Source organism: Rattus norvegicus, chromosome 4 (genome assembly GCF_021556685.1).
Source record: "Rattus norvegicus strain SHRSP/BbbUtx chromosome 4, alternate assembly SHRSP_T2T, whole genome shotgun sequence".
NCBI classification, from domain to species: Eukaryota; Metazoa; Chordata; class Mammalia; order Rodentia; family Muridae; genus Rattus; species Rattus norvegicus.
The window spans coordinates 66,152,497-66,164,702 of NC_141537.1; the positions used below are offsets into that span (position 1 = coordinate 66,152,497).

The following is a 12,206-nucleotide window of genomic DNA, read 5'->3' on the forward strand; positions in this document are numbered from 1 at the left end:
AGTAGCTCTTAAACATGCTCTTGCCTACAGTCCCAGAAGGAGCCCTCTGTTTAGCACGATCATGTTGAAACTACCAGGCCAGGTAAAAAACAGCTAGAAACGAATCAGTATGTGATAATATGCAACTGGGTGGGTGGTGTCTCAGCCGACAGCAACATTCATTACTCAGCCCTTTATTCTGCAAATATCGATGAGTTAGAAATAGATTAACAGTGTGAGAATCTGCTACTGGATCTGGCTATGCAGAAGAAGGGAATGTTGAACCAAAATACTTCAAACATTTGTCATTGACTGAGAGACGGAAGTAGAAGACTGGGTTATTGGATGTCTTTGTTTTAGATGAACTTAGACTAAAATGTCAATGCCACATCCTACCACCTGACCTGTGACCAACCTGAGATTCAGTTCCTTTATTTGGAAGGGAATGGTCTTTATCCCACAGAGTTATTGGAAGAATTTAACTGCAACACTGGAGACCTTAATGCGAAGATCTAATAACATGCCAGCCACTGTAGAGAAAGCACTCAGTAAATACTACCTGTTGTCACTGGTGCTAAATAGGATTCCATAATAGATAGATAGATAGATAGATAGATAGATAGATAGATAGATAGATAGATGACAGAAAGAAAGAAAGAAAGAAAGAAAGAAAGAAAGAAAGAAAGAAAGAAAGAAAGAAAGAAAGAGGAGAATTATCTAATGGTAAGGGACAAAGTCCACTCCTGCCCTAGCAGTGCTAAGGAGCAATGCCTCAAAGGTAGTGGTAGACCTTACATGTTTACTTTCTACCACTGGTCTCTGAGCAGAACAAGGAAAGTAGAGAGACAATGGCCAGAGAGGAGGCCAGATACAAAACGTTTCTTTATTTAGTAGCAAGAGGTTTCACTCTGACTGAGAATGGCATAGATACTAGAACTGTCCCTTAAGAGCAGGAAAGAAACATTGCAGACACAAAAAGGAAAGGAAAGAAGCATGCTTGTCACAGTCTTCAGCTTAGCATCCAGTTAATATTCTGACTTGTTAGGATGCGTAGAGACCTAGAGAGGAGTGAATGGGAGAGACAGAAGCTACAGAAAAGGTTAACCATATAAGTCCAATAACAAGCTTGGACTGAGCATCAACTTCATTCTACTTCAGTCAGGAGTAGACTGAGAGTGGTCCACACACATTGCTAATCATGTGGTGGACATAAAGAAGCATAGCCTTAAAATCCACAGCTAATGTGACTGGTGCTCGGTAAATACAAATACTCAGTATCTGAAGTGACCTAATGATTGAAGCTGCTTCATATAGAAAAACCTCCAAGAGGAGATTATTCCAGCTAGATATTATGTTGTGGGATATATTTCAAGATCAGGGGGTTTATTTTATCAAATAAAATAAATCCCACTTTTATGCTCGGTTTTCATACTGTGTAATTTGAATGACTCTCAGTTATATGTGACCCTCTTTTTTGGGTTTTCCTCATTTCAATAAATCTCAGGTATACCTGATAAATCAGTCTCATCCTTTCTCCATTTACACCCTGAGAAAACTTTACTAGTGGTCTTTACAACCTTCCTAAGCTATGCATGCTTCTCTAAGTATCCAGCACCAAAGATTTTGGGCTTTTTTTCAGATCTAAGAGATTCCTCAATACAACTGCTATAATATGATGCAGACTAGGTAAGAATATTCTAATATTCTCAGCAAAGTGTGATGTTGTTTAAATACTACCAAGTGGCAAGATAAGCCATCCCATGTCAAGTTTCAAGACCAAAAATCCATTCCTGTTTGAGAAGAACTACCTCTAATTCTTAGGCTGACACTCATTGAGTTAAAAAACAAAAACAAAAAAAGAAAAACAAAACAAACAAACAAACCAAAAAACCTCCCATCTTCTCTCCTGGACCTCTCTTGAGTTGCTTGGTGCAACTCAATGTCCACTGGATGGTAATCATGAAAATGGTCACACCTTGGTATAAGTTTGAATATCAAATGAGGAAGGAGGCAGTTTAGATGAGAAGGTAAGAGAGCCATGCTTGATTTTCATAATTATATGTGAAGTTTTGACAAAACTGTCCAAGCATAAAGTTCCCAGTGAAAAGAAGCTGTTTAGCATTGTGTACTACACTTGGTACATACAAGTCAAGGCATAAAGCAAAGTCAGGAAGATGATAGATCCGTGTACAGCTGAGCACTGAGCTGAAGAGGGCCCTGAGGGGGCCCTGAAGTGTCCCCTTCACAGGAAGGAGACCCCTATGCTTTTCTCAATTAATTATTTTTTTATTGAGGGCTGGGATACATAGATGGATAAAAAGGATGCAAGGAGGAGCAGCTTCACGGACCATGAATCTTCAACCCTGGGTCCTGCATCTAGGATGTCCTGGTTGAGACACGAAACTTTACAAGTGCAGCTGACACAACTATGTCTTCAAAGACTCCCTCTGGGAAGTTTAAGGAGGGGACAGGGTAGCTCCCAAGTGTGAGTCTGGCTTCATGGAATTGTGATGGCAAGAAGTATCTAGAGGCCTGGGATTGAAAAAGTGAAATTTCCAGAAAAATTTCCCAACAAAAGCCACCAAAAGGACATAGCATCATGCCCTAGACCATTTGTCTGAGGAGGAAAAATCTTCAACACTGTTTAAACAGAACTTTTCTGAGGTCTAAAGTTCCTCTTTACAGGCATAAAGCTGGGCTCTCTCCCATTTCTGTATGCTCCTTTAAGACCTCTGCTCAAATTCACTTTTCTTTCATTCTTTTTGTCCCTTCTTTTGTGCAGCCGCTGAAGTCAATGGCTCCTGTTTAACCTCTTGCGAGAGAACTCACTGGATGAATCATTAGAAGCCACAGAGCCAATTCACTCTTGGGAAATGTCTGTTTCAAAAGAAATCAGTAGAAATCCACATCTATCCATTTATTCTGCTCAACTGTTTTTGATCCACATTTCCAAACCAAATTCATTCATAACAGCCTTGAAGTACATTTCCAAATCCCCAGATATCACATATCAGAAGTCTTCTCACCATCAGAACAACAGTCTACTTAAAAAGAGTGAAAAATACTTAGGGCTAAAGTTGGTGGGAATCCTAATACTGGCATAGACAAGAAAGGCATCTGACTTTCTCCCCTCCTCTGTGATCAACAATGTGGTTGTCAAACCCCAATTTGATCCAAGTCACTTTCAACTAGAGCCAATTGGACATTAGTCACTCCAAATAATAACAGAGCAAATAAATAACTCCCCTGAAGGCTGCCAAGCCCTGGAGCGACAGGCATCAAAGAGGTCTGCTGGCCTTGGAGCTTACCCACCTGCAGTGAGCTAGACCCACCCTGGAACCCTGGAACAGCTCAGAAATTTCCCAGGCCCCAGGGACTGGTGGAAGAATTAGATGGGTCTTGGGAGGGACCACACAGCTGTGTCTTCCCTGGGAAGACTTTCTCTCTTGACTCCATGGAAAGGGTCCTTCGGGTAAAAATGGAACACATTGTTTATGCAGCTTGTCCTTGAACTGGTATGTACTAATTCTTCAAGATAACTTGTTCCCATCTAAAGACGTTATTCTTTGCTGATACAGAGACTCTTCTTGTTTGTTGCAATGGATGTTGGCTTGCATTTTCCTATTTCCATCAAGAATCCATAACTTACTAAGCATTTTTGTGATTCCAAATTACCCATATCAAGCTAAATAAATTGAATTTCCATCTTCATTAGCTCATTTGGTGAAAATGAATGTACATGTTAATGTGTGTATGTCTATTAAAATATTGCGTGAGTCAATTATAGTGTTGATAGAAAAGAAGGTCACACAATTATGCATATAACACAATTATGCACATAACCAATGTTAAGTTATACCAGAAAATCTGTAAAAGTTTGTGAGTGTTAATACACAATGTATATTCAAAGAATATAAGTTTTTCTCATAAAAGTTGATTAAACTGTACCATCAACGTGTTTTTCTAGAACACGAAAAACATATTTTTCAAGTATATATGTTTTCCTGATAAGAAATATAGTGAAAAAATATTTCAGATGATTTAAGTTAATCAACTTACAAGTCTGATCTACACTGAGCTCTCTGTGCTATTCACGTATTCTCAGGCAGTGTTCAACAATTAAATATTTAAGGTAAATAAAGAGGATGGGAAGGAAGACTGTGGTATCCTTCCAAAATTTAAACATGCATTTTGGGTTAAAATTAATGAATTACTTACCCTGTTTCCTGCAGAAACATAAAGCTTCCGTATTGAAGTACTTCTAAAGAAATAGGATGCCCATAGAAAATAAGTTTGTGTTGTGTTTTTATGGTAGGTTTCTCCCTTCCTTCCTTCCTTCCCTCTTTCCTTCCTTTCTGTTTAAAGAACATTAATATTTAAATCAGATTTTCCAGAGTTTATGGTGTTTTTTATTTTTAAGCCAAAGATTCTAATCATGGCTTATAGGACACATCTGGTCAGCTGTTCACTATGCTCACATCTACAGACACTATATGTCAAACCCCAAGAATGTTCTTGCAACCAAAGCAAAATCCTATGATGAGAATACAGCAAAGTCCAAATTCTCAGCATATGAGGCAGGCTATTTTAAAATCTTTGTTCTAAATGTTTGCATAATTTCTGTTTTATACTAAAAGATTTTCTCTGTTTCCTGGGATTATTACCAAGTCATATTCACTATTGGTTTAAATCTGGACTGTCTAAAGTCTCTTAGGGCACCACACAGAAAGAGGATCTCTGCCCTGTTTTTATTATGACACAGAAGAGAACAGGAGGCATGGTAGATGTCATAATACTGACACAAATAACACTAAGAAAATATGTTATTATATATACCTTCAATACTAAGAGTAAAGTCTACCAAACATGTTTAGTAATTTTTTAAGGAAAATTTAGGAGACAACACTTGGAATCCTTTTCTTCCTCAAGTGAACCCCTGTGCATGGGACCAGGTCACTTGGACTATAGAAGCCAAGTCAATAGTTGATATATAAAAGTTTTTGAGAAGCAATCAAACGCTGAAAAGAGAGGTGTGAATACATTTTGCATGTAGCAAGACGGTTTCCACCAAGGAGCCTCATGATTTTTATTAAGCTATTGTCATGTGTAGAAAGTTATGACAAAAGAAGGGCTTATCACACAAACCTAGGTGTCTTGTTACTCAAAGTGAGTTCCCCAGCCTTAAACACTGTCATCAACCAGTAATCTTCAGACATGTATATGCAGTCCACGGGGAGACCTAGGAGATTTGAACCTTCATTTGGGAGAAATTCCTGGACAACTTGTCTAAAGTCACAGTGGTACATGTATGGTGCCAAGAACTCTAAAGACCTAAATGTGGCAATAATAGCCAATTAAAAAACGCAGTGCATAAAAGTCCATTAAGACTTTTAAGGGCTTAACTAGAACACTGGTATTTAATAAAAGAAGTCATGCCAGTTTAAGTTTAGCCTTTTTTAGGATTGTCTTCTCACTTTTTTTTAAGCTGTGATTCAGATTTCCTTTTCTTATTTCCTGCCACACATCCTTCCTCCTCCTCTTCACTTCACTAGGTCAAACATACCTCCCAGCATCTTTAGCAATCTCTAGGTATTCTGTGACAGTAACGAAGACAGCAGCAGTCATGGGAAATGAGAAAAACAGAGTCTACTTAGGTGGGATTTAATAATATGAGCCTATGTTGAGCAGGATGGCTTACAGTCTGTAAGTATTACACCCACAGAGGAAATGGAGTGTCATCAGCATTCCCAAACCTGAACTTAAAAAACAAATTTCCAATTTTCAAACAACTCGAATAACACACTCATTATAACATCCTGACCTGCTGGTCTCTGACTTTACACCTCTAGTCTCTCATTTCCACTGCAGCCTCCATCAGCAGGTCCCCAGAAAGAACTTGGACTCATTATGCATATGGCTAATGCCAGCCATTGGCCGCTCTACCTGTGATTGGGAGTTCCCTCTATGAAAAATGGTCTCCAAAATTTGATGGGAAAAGTCAAGATCTTTGGAGATCTCACCTGCTAAATATCCCAGGCCTTGAGCATACTTAATTTTAAACTGTATTTATTGATGAAAGGCAGAATGGTCTAGGAAAATAAAAGGGAGCATTCTTGAAAAAGGCAGAAGGTATCATGTAGGGAGTGTTGGAGGGCAGAACACGAACAATGAGAAGATGGAAAAAGTCAGTAGAAGGAGACACCTGCATCTCGTGCTGTCCATTTCCAGACTTCTCATCAGACACTCTGGACTTCTGAGTCCTCCTATTAAGACAGGAACTCTGAAGATATGCACCAGACAGACATCTGGATACTCACACATTGAGTTAATCCAATGAACACTGAAGAGTAGGCTGTTTTAGGTTTTTTGACTTCTCATTATTCATATTTTGGATTTTTGGTTTGATTTGAGAGCCTAATGGGAGAAACATTCAATTAATTGACCCAAAAGAGAGATGGTTATATTTGATACAGGGAAAAAAATTCAAACTAGGGAGTTAAAGATTTGTTCTGTTGCATATGCATTCTTGAAAGGTACCACATTGCTTCCTCTAAGCACTCCCTGTTCAGCATACAAGAATATATTGTTACAGATATAAAGTAAGGAATTAATTTTTTGAAATTTCAAGAGTCAAAGCCTCATAGCCAGTGTTGTAAAGAAAATAATATGTTGAGTTAGTTAAACAAGAGCAGGAAATCTCTCTTTACTCTCAAAGCAATCAGGAGTCAGAAACCATGGCAAAGTAAAGGATAAAGGTAGGTGGGGGTGTAGAGGACTAGACCCTACAGGTCAACTGGATCCCCAAAATGAAAGCAGGAAAGTGATACTTAGAGACATTTCCCCTAGAAGCCTGAGGAGATCAGTAATAATGCATGATGTTTGTCGGGAGGAAAGAGGAATCAGGAAAAGACATTGTGGGATTGGATCATGATTAACAAAGAAAATGGCTAGTCTTCAGGGTTGTCTATCTTTTATTCACTTCTCAGCCTTCTGTGAAGCACCCCTGATGGGCTTTTGCTAACTGAAAGGTTCTCGAGTTAAGAAAGATTGGCCTTTCCTTTAAGGGGTCTTGGGTGAGAAGTGGAGATTGGCTGAGTGGAGCTACTACTGATTGGGAATCAGCTGAATCCAGTGGCTACTCTGATGGGAAAGGAGCTATTCTCTGACAAGGGTGATGGAGACACAGAAAGAAAGGGAAGAAGAATCAAGCATCAAATAGAGGGGATTTGGACTTGGCCCAGTTTTTGTGGCTTTAACTTGTGACAACTGGGGTCAGATTGCTTTCTTTTCCTCCACCTATGCATTTCATTAGAGTACAATCATGTTGTTTCTGAATAAATCTTTCTGAGGACACCCAATGTGAGGCATCATATTTTAAAATTATATTTATTCTAAATAAACTCAGACTGGATTCTTAAGCTATCAGATCCATTTGTATTCCTGGCCCAGTATGCAGCAAATATGAAATGAAAACATGAAGGCATTGAGAGTTTAATTTATCCTCCATCCTAAATCAAAGATGCTTTTGAAATATGTGCCTAATGTGATAAAGCCCACCATGGGCTCTGTTTTTTTATTTCTCACCGGAACCACTTAGGATAAAAGTCATAACTGCTATATTGCCTGCTGTGGCTAACTGCCTTATGTACATATCAAACAGATAATAAACTTCATGAAGTTGCATTCATTTGTCTTTGTAAACACAACATAATATCTGACGACAATGGGGGTACTTAGAAGCTGTACAAGTCTGTTAGAAATAAAACTACACTCAATTCTATATCAAGTTTTTCTTCAAAATAGAATTGGGCCACAATGATTCCCTTCAGTTTTTAGTCATGGATGGAAGGAAGAAAGGAAAGAAGGAATGTATGGAGGAAAGGAGGGAGGAAGGGAGGGAAGAAGAGATTGAGGGAGAGTTTAAAAGAGAATCTAAATCTGTATATACTTATAATCCCGGAACAAAGGGAAGATAAGAAGATTGCATGAATGTTGGACCAGCCTTGGCTACACAGTGAGCCCTTGTCTTAGAAAAAGACAAAATCAAAACCACCACCACAAAAATGGCAATCTAGAACTCCGTTTAGAGAAAAACAGAGACAGTTGCCTTTTCCTGTGGAATCAGAAAGGGCTGTGGCAGCACTGGGACACTTAGAAGTTGGGATGAAGGGAGAGGAAAGTTTAAAGCAAATGCCCATTTGGAAGCTTTGGGGAGAAATGAACAAATAGGTGAGAAGGTGAGTGTGCACAGAGGTTTGGGGGAAAGGTCAGACACCGATGCACCATGGGGATCACAAGAGATGATGATCAAGACAAGGCAGGGTTAGCAGGCAATACTGTTATATGGTTGGCAAAGGAAAAGGAGGAAATGGCTGCCAGACGGAGTCCCCTACAGCTTTTAAAGGATTATTCTCCCCAGACACAGGTGGGAGTCCACTGAGCTGTGGTTTCCTAGAATTCGTCTTAGATGAATTTCTAGTAAGGAATCCCACAAGTTAACATAGCTTTCCAAACAAGTATGTGAGCAAAGGGGTAGAGGCATGTATGTTTGTGATTGGGTATTTATTAAGAGAACTTCTCAAAAGCCAGAGTCTGTTGCCAGGACTCACATTGTTCAAGATTAATACCAAGTAGCCACTTTTTGTTGTTATTATTATATTTGTGAAGTTTAAGAATTTAAGAATTCTACTCTTAGAAAATCTGTATTTTCTTTTTCTATTTGAGGTGGGACTTTATTTAAACTCGGTACAATAAAATGACTCTAAACACAAACATCACTAGGAAAAATTAAACTTTATTGCTCAAGATTAAACGTTATTGTTCAAAATGTCTCAGGCATGAACTATTGTTTACATTATCCCTGCCTAGCCTTATATTTTTGGTCGTCAGCCTAGTCTTTAAATGGCTGAGCCATCTCTCCAGCCCATCCCTGCCTATCCTTAATCCATGAGGAATTACAGTAAAGGTGAGCTGCATCATCAAATTTTCAAGTGTTGCCATAGGTATAAGCCCTCAATGGTGTTTGTTCATAGCTACCCTTTTAAACAAATACCTCACATAGTCATGAAAGACCTGTTGTAGTTACTGATCCAGAAAGATTGTAGTAGCAACATGCAAACTGCTATCTACAAGTCTGGCTCATAGTGCCTAGAAAAATAGCCCAACACAATGGTATCTTGGACAAGTCTTAATCACCAAGAATTGGAAGACTTCCCTAATTGTCCTCAAGCCAATTGACCCAGGATGGAAAAAACAGACCCAGCTCCCAAAGAAGTAGCCCATAACCACATGTTCCTTCACCCTCACTCCCAGGGAGAAAGCACGGCCTGTACCACAGGATACAAAAGTGCTTCTTCCGTTTGCTCATGAGACTGGTGTCCTCACCCAGCCCAGCTTTCCCCACAAAGCATGGGTCACAAGCCGTACAGAGCTCTGCCCTGGTGGATGAGCCAGTATAAAGCACTCTTCAAAGGAAGTCAGGGGAACTCCTTGGTGTGGAGCACCCTTGCTGCCCCACTGCCCTGAGTAGTCTCAATTGGGCCTTATCATCAGTACAAGAGCCAAGGATAAGACCCTTGTTACCATGTTGCCATGTTAAGAGCACAAGTGTTTGGGGAGCTGCCACTTGTAACCTTACTTCTGACTTCAGCCTATTGTTAGCATCTCAGCAGCTCAAACAGCTCGGGCAAATTTAGAGTGTTCCAGGGAACACAGAGAGGCATAAGAGCATGAATGCCAAGCGGGATTGCTACTAAAATGAGAAATCAGAAATATCTGCAAGAGAAAATAAAAACTTAAAAACCTAAAATATTTGATTTCTAAGATTAACTTTGTTGATAGAAACAAACTATTTGGGGATCTTGTGTTATTTTCAGTGTACAGGTTTCTGTGAAAATGCAAACCATGTCGTTGAATTGCAAGGAAACAATTACCCGGTTACAAAAAAGAAAATTCAGATCTTGCTTCAGACTGTTGTTTGTAATGACCAAATAAGAAACATGGAAATTATCTGAAGGTGAGGGTGCATACCTTTAATCCTGGAACAGAAGAAGCAGAGGCAGGCAAATCTCTGTGAGTCAGGGACCAACCTGGTCTACATTGTGAGTTCCAGGACAGCCAAGGCTACATAGAGAAACTATCTTGAACAATAATAATAAAATAAAAAAGAAACAAAGAAAACAATAAAGAAACAAATGAAGAAAAAAGAAACATAAAACTTTCACTAAAGAGGTAAATTGGGGTTCTGGATTACAATTAAATACTATATAATACACACAATACAATATGTAGAATATTCTATTCTCATCCCCCATGGGATATTATTTAGGAATCAGATGACGAAACTTCGTGTTAACAGTAGGTCTGTTTCTCTCACAGCTCTACCACTGATAATATAAAGTGTTTGAGCCACAAAGAAACACTTTGATCCAGAGAGGGGCTAGGGTTTATAGCTAGCTGGGTGGGGCCTGGAGAAGGCATTGTAAATAAAGGCAGTCTGCTAGGTGAGAAAGACCTGGTCTGTGAGCAGCAGGAGAAAGATTGCCTTCGTCTAAAGACTTTAACTCTGATGAGAGAATTTTTTAAAGTTTCTTATAGTTCAAAAGCATGGTATTGGGGTTTTAAAATAAAGTGACTTCATTTTGATAAGAAACAACCATTATTGGTGGTCTAAAATAACACAGGTCCCAAAGAGGAGTGGGAGGATACCCTAGTTTCCCTTGAATTGAACTGGACTATAAGTGTTTCTAATGGCTTGGCCTTGAAGGCACATCATTTACTTTAAAAGGACATAATGAATCTGGAAAAGACCAGCCTTCTAGTCTGTGTTGGCCGACTTCTCTTTTGTTTCGTTCTCATTACCTTTTAATATTCTCACAAAACAATTCATTCCCAGATGATCAAAGGGCCAAAATGGGCTGTACCGTTTCATCAGCTCCACATTTGCCTGTGAAATTGCTCCATTATGTTGTTAGTTCAAAAGCTTTTCTTTGGTAGTTCCTGAAGTGCCTCCCAGGCACTTCCCTCCAACACACACACACACACACACACACACACACACACACACACACACACACACACTTTCTTAAACTATGCCTGGTAGTTTCAAGAGGAAAGATGTCGACCCGTTAGAATGCTCTTACTTTGTTCTCCCCTGAGGTGAGCATTCTTTCCTTCCTTGAGGCACCCACTCTACTTCCACCGTCTCACTCTGCCCCTACAGCTCCAAAGTCCTTATTACTAGGGAGACAAGAACTAGTTAGCAATCTGTGTGCGAATTACACATGTGCTCTTGTATTTATGTACCACATCATATTCTGTAGAAATGTGTGTGTGTGTGTGTGTGTGTGTGTGTGTGCGCACGCACACACATTTTAGAACAGAGGAAAGGTTATGTTTTATGCGCAAAAAAAAAAAGAAGTGACTACGTTCTCAAAATACATAAATACATTATGGTAACAACTGGGATATCACCTCAGAAATTCTGTGTGTCTGCCAAACTAGTCTTTACCACATCCCTGGTTTATTTGGCGAAAACTGAAAATGTAAGTGCTCATGTGCCAGTTAGCACCCCAACCAAGCAAAGGTAGAATCCAAGGCATGTCTTTGAAACTTTGGACTGAACTGTTTCTAGAAGCATTCCTGGGCCGGCGGGCAGGCAAGCTAGGGAGTGCAGGCTGTTCTGGAGAGATGCTTCTCCATCAGCAGACACAGGAGGGGCAGGCTGCCAGGCATGTACCACACCTAGAGCGGGCAGCAGTTGGCAGTTGGCAAGCTCTAGGGCAACCTGAGAAGTGGAGGCAGGAAAATGAGACCTGCCTGCTGGAACACCCTTCCTTCTCTCTCGCCGACTGGGCCAGACACACCCACCAAAAGCTCCAGGCTTTACAAAGAGCACAAATGTGCCCTCTCCCGCGCTTTGCATGCTCCAGCAGGTAGCAGGAATGCCATCCCCATGCACTCTCCCTCCTCAGCACAAAAGCTGCTTTCCTTCTTCCCATCCAAGCACAGGCTAGGTTACTGAACTCGTCCCCCCAAATTTCCGTTCGGCTGGTTTGCCTTCTGGAGCAAGTCCGTTTCTTAAAGGCAGTCCTATTTAGCGGACTCCAGGCAGCTTCTCTCCAGTTCCAACCCCCACGTACTGCAGGCTGCCAGGAAAAGTGGCTTTGGGGTAGGCACACTCCACCAGAGACCCTTTGGGGGAAATCCACAGGGTGCCTTGCACTTAC

The 12,206-nt window shown here is 40.2% G+C and overlaps 1 protein-coding gene across 3 annotated transcripts in view; it reads right to left on the reverse strand.

The window, feature by feature from the left end:
- The window catches only part of Ptn (pleiotrophin), an 81,868-nt gene that overhangs the window by 69,377 nt on the left and 285 nt on the right, over positions 1-12,206 (reverse strand). Inside the window, exons 1-2 of one of the 3 annotated variants that reach the window (XM_087656017.1) lie at positions 11,121-11,213; positions 6,297-6,393 (exon numbers count right to left, since the gene is read on the reverse strand). The gene's annotated coding sequence lies outside the window, so the exon portion shown is untranslated. 3 annotated transcript variants of the gene reach the window in all.